Consider the following 7,574-nt stretch of genomic DNA (forward strand, 5'->3'; position numbering starts at 1 on the left):
TGTTTTACTGGTTCAGTGTGTCAGGTTTTTTTGTTCTCTCCGCTCGTCTTGGCTCTTTGTGTTCTTGAACATTGTGTCGTATTAGAGTGAAATCATACCTGGCTGCTCTCGCAGGCCGAACCGCCGGTGCTCCCCGACGCCGCAGGTGGAGGCTGCTCTGCCATACATAGCCTCGCTGCGGGATGAAAAAAAAAGTACTCTTTTTTTTTTTTTCCCCCAAAAAAGCATGCGCTGCCAGTGTGTATTCTTAGAACTCCATGTTGCACTGGTCTGTATTTTGTCTTCGGTGATCATCTGAAATGATGGCTGTAACAGTGCGGTGGTCACCGCTCGATGAGCTGAGGGGGGAAACTGGACGTTTTGTGGTTCCAGGGAAGAAATGAGAGGCGTTCTGAGGAAACAAAATACACTGAACAGTTTTGAGGAACCACAGTTAGAAAAACATATAATAACCATGTAAGAGTTTCCAGTGAGTCACAGCGGAGCAGGTGCAATATAAGTTTTTTTTTTTACAAGCCCAAAGGGACAGAGCCATCTAGGAAGGAAGGACTAAATAATGTAATAACGCCTAATGTAGAAATAATTACTTCAGGTTTGCCCAAGAGTTACAAACGATTCAAATACAGCTACGAAAGTGACTCATAATACCGCGAATGTTAGAAAAGATCTGATCAGCAGTTAAAGAATGAGCATTCAAATTGACTTGAGCTTAGAAATAAAGCCTCAAAGAATAGGAGATACATTGCAATTCTATGTCTCTTTAGATTCAAGCGTCAGTGTTTATCATGTGACAACACTGTGCTCATGCTGCGGTTATGTTTAGGCACAAAAAACACTTGGCTGAAGTCGGGAAAACATCATGTTTCGGCTTAAAATACCTGTTTCGGTCACCGCAAACACAGCTGGCGATTCACCGAGGTCTCATTAGAAACAGCATCACAGACACAAGAGGGCAGATCGCCCAACTTCCCGTAGGAAATATCTGTTTTTTGTCACCATGAACAACAGCTGGAATTCGTCCCAAGGACTTCTTAAAAAAATATCCATTGGGGTCGAGCCTACACATGTTGAAAAATAACAGAACACAGAACTTCAGTAACATCCACCTCCACCATCCTCCTCCACTGTCAGATACGACAGTCAGGTCACAAACATGTAATGTGAATGTGATACAATGCATTTTTGTTCAAATACCAATACGATACATAGCCTGTGACATGTACAAATACAGACAGCCAGCATTTTATCTGAGAAAACCTTATCCATGTGGGGAAAAGAGCGCTGTGCCCATTTCACACATCGAATAACTGTGGCTGTTGTTTAGACCGGTGGTTCCCGACCTGTTTTACACCATCGTCTATATATTTTATTAAATTAATAATATATCGACAACCTTCTGGAAACATTCATCCAGTGTCCTCTTTTTCCAGCGATTTCTCATTTTGTAGCGCTGAATGCCTTCAGAACAGGTTATCGTGCACTGAGTTCACAATCCCAATAACCTGAGTCATGAGAAAAAACACGACACAGATCAACCGGGTTCAAGGGTGTTGCCTCAAAAATAGCCTTTAGTTGAATAATTATTCTTTTCTGACAAATGAAATGGTATCTTCAGGCCAAGGTGATCGGGATCTGGAGAGTTTGTCTCCTACCACTCGTATGTGACCTCAGTAAAACAAACAGATGTGTGGAGAGAGGGAGTGAAATCTTGCTGGATAAAAGCTTCTCACATTAAGGATATAAAGCAGTGATATGTTTGGGCACTGAAGTTTATTGAAAGTCTTTGCAGTAGTTTTGTCACATATAAAAGGGGAGAAAGTTGTTCAAGCCTCAGTCCTGCCATGTCTTCTCTGACCACCGCTGGATTTGGCAGAACTCCCCAGTGCCTCATTTCCTGCATCACCCCACCTCCCCCTTCTTTTCTCCCCCCTCATTGCCTCCTATTCCTTGACCCCCACCCCCACCCCGAGACTGAGCCGTGCTTGTCGGCAGTCGCTGAGGTTTGGCGCTCTGCTCCTCCAGGCCCACGCTTTAGCTCCCGCTCCAAAACCATCTTTTTCCCCCCCATTCGACCCCAATGGGAGTGAATGGACGCAGGGAGTCAGGTCTCTCTCTCTTTTTCGTCTTTTTTTTTCCTCCCGTTGTAAGATGATACATAAAACAAGGTTTTTAATCTTGTTGACCAGCTAGCCTGTTATGGCAATTTCTGCTGCCCTCTTATCATCAGTCTATATCTGGAGTGGACTTGACTTTGTTCACATCTGCTGCTCCGCAAACATTTTAATCCTACCTATAATTTACCAAACACACAGCTGGTACCTCCTCATCGCTGAGAAGTCCTTTCAAGCAGACTACGAACCCTACAGTGTGTGTGTGTGTGTATGTGTGTGTGTGTGTTGTGTAACCTAAAACGCTCCGGTGTCAACTCTAAATCACGGAAATGAAAACCAGCTCGCACACGCTTCAAGGTGTGCTGAGGGTTTAAAGTTGGTGACCTACTTTACAACGGGCCAACCTATAAAACAAACCTGGTGATAACTCAAGAGAGCACACGCCCCCTTTTCAGAGCCTCGCCTCACCTTAACTTCACCCGCCTCTCTAAAGGTCGACGGCACACGTGCGCGCGTGCACACACACAGAGCATAGCCTTTTACAGCTTATGTAACTTTACTGGGTAACACTTGTTCGCAGGTTAGGCTTGCGTCAAAAACAGCCTCTTCTATCAAAACAATGTCAGTGTTCAGACTTAACGTCATTTCAGTCTGTTTCAATCCAACCACATGTCTCAAAGATCATTTCCATGTAAATAATGATGACGTGAAACCCCCAGAAATGTGTGTTTTCTCATATTCGGAGGAACTGGAACAACTTCTTTTTTCTAGAGTAACTGACAGTGTTGTAAAAAAGTACCCAAAGGTCATCCTTGACCAACTCACAGATAAGAGTAATACTTGTCTTTAAGTGTCAGAGTACAAAAAGCACAATTTAAAGTACATCATACCCATATTAAAGGTGCACTATGTAGTTTTGGGGAAGACATTTTAATCAGAGGAGAAAGGTCTTTGTTTTCATGACTGAATAAGCAAACTGACCTTAAGGGCAACACTGTTTCATACTTTGGCGGACCCTGCCACCTTTCTAGCTTCACACAGTGTTCTTGGGACCTTACTTTCCTCCAAGTACAGCTTGTTTATTCAGTTCTGAAAGAAATAGACGTTTCTGAGTTTGTTTCATTACCTCATCAATAATGACAATATCAAAACTGTGAGTTAGAATTTTCTTCTCCAAAACTACATAATGGCCCTTTAACATGTACGTGCATATTGTATGCTATTGGTTGATATATTCAGCATTTCTTTGATTTTTCTGAATCAGTGCAAGCAGTACAATAAATCCCTTGTATTTTGTTGATTGTTAAAGTTGTTGTAGATTTCTGTTGCTCCACAAGTAGTTTCAATAACAGTGAACATGTTTTAAATTTTAGAACATAAATTGTTCATTCAAATATCACCAAAATGTAAAAAAAAAAAAAAAATTAGCTACTAATTATAGCACCAAACCAGAGCATAAGAGAGATTCAGAGTCAATGACTCATTAAGTGTCATTAAGTTATTTAGGTCAGTGTCACTGCTGTAGAGGTCTCTGTTATGACAACTTGACTTTAGCCAAGAGGACGTTACGTAAGTGTGGCAGGCCTCAGATGTAGTGTTAATAAACTGCCAAATAATCTTCCGACTGTCGTGAAAAAAAAGGATTTGACCTCAGGTAACATTTATCACAGTACAGGGCCACATAAAAAAATAAATGTAGTGATCACAGGTCTACCTGACCAGAGAGAGTCATTTCAAATAGAAACACTACAAGAGAGATGGATCATTGGATGTCCTTTCGTCGTCTCTTCAGTGTTTTGGATACGTTTTTGCTCACAATAGCAGATTAATTGACATTGAATATAGTACAAGTGGCATTATTAAGTTCATTCACTGAACATTTTAATTCACATGCAGGCTGCTTTGTACACCGTATGACTCCGAGACGTCTCGCAGTATATATCAGCCTCCGCGGCCAGTTTAAGTAATAGCATGTTCCACCGTGTCTGTCACTGTGTACTGTGGTTATATTATTAGGGACAGTGTGCCAGCTCACATCCAAACTGATTCACAAACTGATTTTTCACACCCACATATGGCAATTATATCCCTGAATCTTGGCATTCAGAAACCTCCTTTTATTTACGTAACCGCAGCAGTTATGAGGTCGTTTGTATATATTTCAAAAACGAGTGTTGATATTAATGTGAGTCAGCTCCTGCCCGTCTGAGGGAGAGGAGCAAAGTGAAACTCTTCATGAGACAGAACAGATCGTTAGACGGTTATTTGGCCACCTTTGACCATCTGTCTTTATGGCCCTGCTTCTCAGCTGACATAGTAATACAATGGGGTGAGGCTGAAGGTGTGTGTGTGTGTGTGTGTGTGTGTAGAGGGACTGAGTTAACACACTATGAGTCATTTCAGTGCTTTTTTTTTTACAATCTTGCCTACGTAGGAACAGTGTGTTTGCTCTGCAGGTTCACTAGATACAGTAGGTGGGGTTGAGGATTACAGATGGTTTGAAAAAAAAAGTTCAAATATCGAGTCTTAACCAAGCATATGTTGCTTTTGTGATTTCTCTTATGCTCATTCAATCTGGGGGGGGACTGTAAATCTGTGTGCTGGATCTGCTCCAAACTGAAAGAGTGACAGAGTGGTTGGATTTTTACTGTCAACTCTTCGGTGAACGCTGTGTCTACCTCTTCCCAGACGTGGAGTTTCCCAGGCAGCTGAATGGTTAGAAATGAGTCTTTTTAAAAATGACCTTTAAGTACAGATAATTTGCATCAGCAATAAGGTCCACTGAGACGACTAAAAGCACTTATGGTTATGGTTATGGAAATATAGTGGGTTTGGTAAAATACTGTAAGTAGAATGGCACTCAGAAGAGCACGTACCTCCACCTAGGCCCAACATCAGCTTTAATTAAATCGAGGCCAATCCATTATCAAACTCAAACCGCCCTGTAACCCTCGAAATGTCTAACTACCAGTCTCTGCTTAACCATAAGTTAAGCTGTTCATCAAATTGTGCTCACTCATAGATACCAGCCACCTAAATATGACTGATTCTCTTCATCCAGATCCATGCATTATTCCCTGAGATATTAACGAAGAAATGATCGAATCGGAAAATCACAAATCTGCCCTTTTTTTCTGGATCCGCACCAAAAGTTGGGGGGGTCTATTCTGGGCCGAGACTGATCCTCCCTCCAACTTTGGTGGAAATGTGTCCAGTAGTTTTTGTGTAAGCCTGCTGATAAACCAACCAGCCAACCAATAAGCACACAAGTGGACACAGGCGCTCTTTGAGGTGGCGCCTTGACTAAAGCACTAACATTAGCATGCTAACATGCCGATATTAGGCACGTTTTAATGTTTACTACCAGTAGGTTCAATTCTTAGTTTAATAAGTCAAAGCAGAGGAACTTTTCCTAGTGTTTCCTTGTGGTATTACGTTTGGCTACCTTTACTCTGTGGCTGCCGTGAATAGCCTGGCCACTGTAACGAGCCAAAGACAACTGCAAGAATCCTAGAAACACCATCTCGGTGCTACGAAAACGCAGATTAAGACACTCAGTTGTGTTATTAAGTAGTGAGGTTTTGTTACTTGCTGATCTCCTTGGTGAGGAAGAATGCAGAGAAATCTATAATTTTCTTCAAAGTAACGGTGCGTTTCATTAGGTCAGCCATCGCTACCTTCCAAGCAACCATCACGATACGTCAGAGAGCGAGGAAGGTATTCGGCAAATGTGAAGAAACATGAATAAAACTTAGAAACATAACCTCGTACGTGGACGTTTCTGCACGAGTCACGTCATTCAGATTCTTAAAGAGCAGCTGTGGGTGTTTCACTCCCATGATCCCACCCTGCTTCACAACATCGTCAGAATACGTCCTCTGTTTTCACCCGCCGTGGGTTTATTTTGAGACATATTTGTATGAATGGGTTTGCTTTAGGTACACTGAGGGATCAAGGATGCCACCTTTTCCTTGACAGCCACAAAACATCCCCAGGAATTACACTTGCTTTCTAAAAATATCAATTTGCAAACACTGGTTTTGCTTGGAGTTGTGATGAATCAGGATAAAGCGCTGGAGGTGAAGGATGGCGAGCAAAACTCTCCAAAGCATAAAAGTTTCATTTTATTGTTTTTTGTTTTTTTTTTTAATCCGTCATGATTACTGCTGGGGATTCAATTTGTACGAACAGATTGCCATTGTTGTCGCTCAGACGGCTCCTCTTTAAAGACGTTCTCCTTTATCTGCCTCTCAAGAATCGTTGTCTCCCTCTCACTCTCTCTTCTTTGTGTTATGTCAGTCTCCCTATCTCCCTCTGTCTTCCACTTTAGTCTTTAATAATGAATTCAACTGAGGGACCGCTCACAGTTCACAGCGTAGGCACGTGTTCACTGCTCTTCAATAGACACACACACACACACACACACACACACAAAGCCGCACTTGGACTATCTCTTGGACTGCTGAAAGATTCATAGCAGTCAGTGCTCACACGCTTCCACTGAAGACATCAGCATTCACACTGGCCTCCTTTTTTTCTTTTTTTTTTTAGCACTCCTGTGAACACCGAGCGCTCCATCGGTTCATCCGACAGTCCCGTCCCAGATGTTGGAGGCAGATACATTTCAGAAAGCTTTCTGGTGTTGTATTACATTTGTTTGAAGGTCAAATGCACCTAAGCTGTCTCCAGTTGTCAGAGGCAGAAAGCTGCATGTAGGCCTACACGTGCTCTGTCAAAGTTCCTCCTAAGCTTTGATAACAAGCCGAGTTTAAATCGTGCTTCAAAATTCATGTGCTGCAATGATTATTCTCGATGTCAGTGTGCACACACACGTCTGGGTTCAACCGCAGATGCTCTGGTCGGTAGTAATTCCGAGGTCGAGGCTGAAAACACTCACATAAAAAAAAAAACTACAGACACATTTTAGAATTGCATTTTGCATTTTGAATTGTTATTTTGATTTGATTCAATTTGCACTTTACTTTCATCTTATTTATATTTTATTTCACTCTTGTCTATACAATATATTGTTTTTATGTCTTTTGTGAAGCACATTGTTACTTGTTCATGAAGATGTGGATAACGTTCGCTTGAAATGCATCTAACCAACAGTTGCTGTGGACTAATGCATTAAGAATGATCATGAAATAATGAAAAAACGTCACTTATAATATATAATATAAAGTAATGCTCTGTCTCTTTAGTTCTTTAGACCAAATCATTGTTAGAGGCAGAAGAGCATCTGTGACCTTTTTTTTAAAAGTGATGGCATTCAGTTAAGTACTTCTTCATTCTGTAATATAATGCAGTAGCCTTGAAGCACATAGTGCCTCTGTTAAGCTTGTAATTTTGTATTAAAATAGTATGAAGAAGATTTTTTTAAATCAGTCACCAGAAAATCCAGAGCGTACCGCTCTCAGTAGCTGCATCTGTTAGTGATTAATGAACAGATACAAATCACAG

The sequence above is a fragment of the Acanthopagrus latus genome, chromosome 6 (assembly GCF_904848185.1).
Source record: "Acanthopagrus latus isolate v.2019 chromosome 6, fAcaLat1.1, whole genome shotgun sequence".
Lineage (NCBI taxonomy): Eukaryota > Metazoa > Chordata > Actinopteri > Spariformes > Sparidae > Acanthopagrus > Acanthopagrus latus.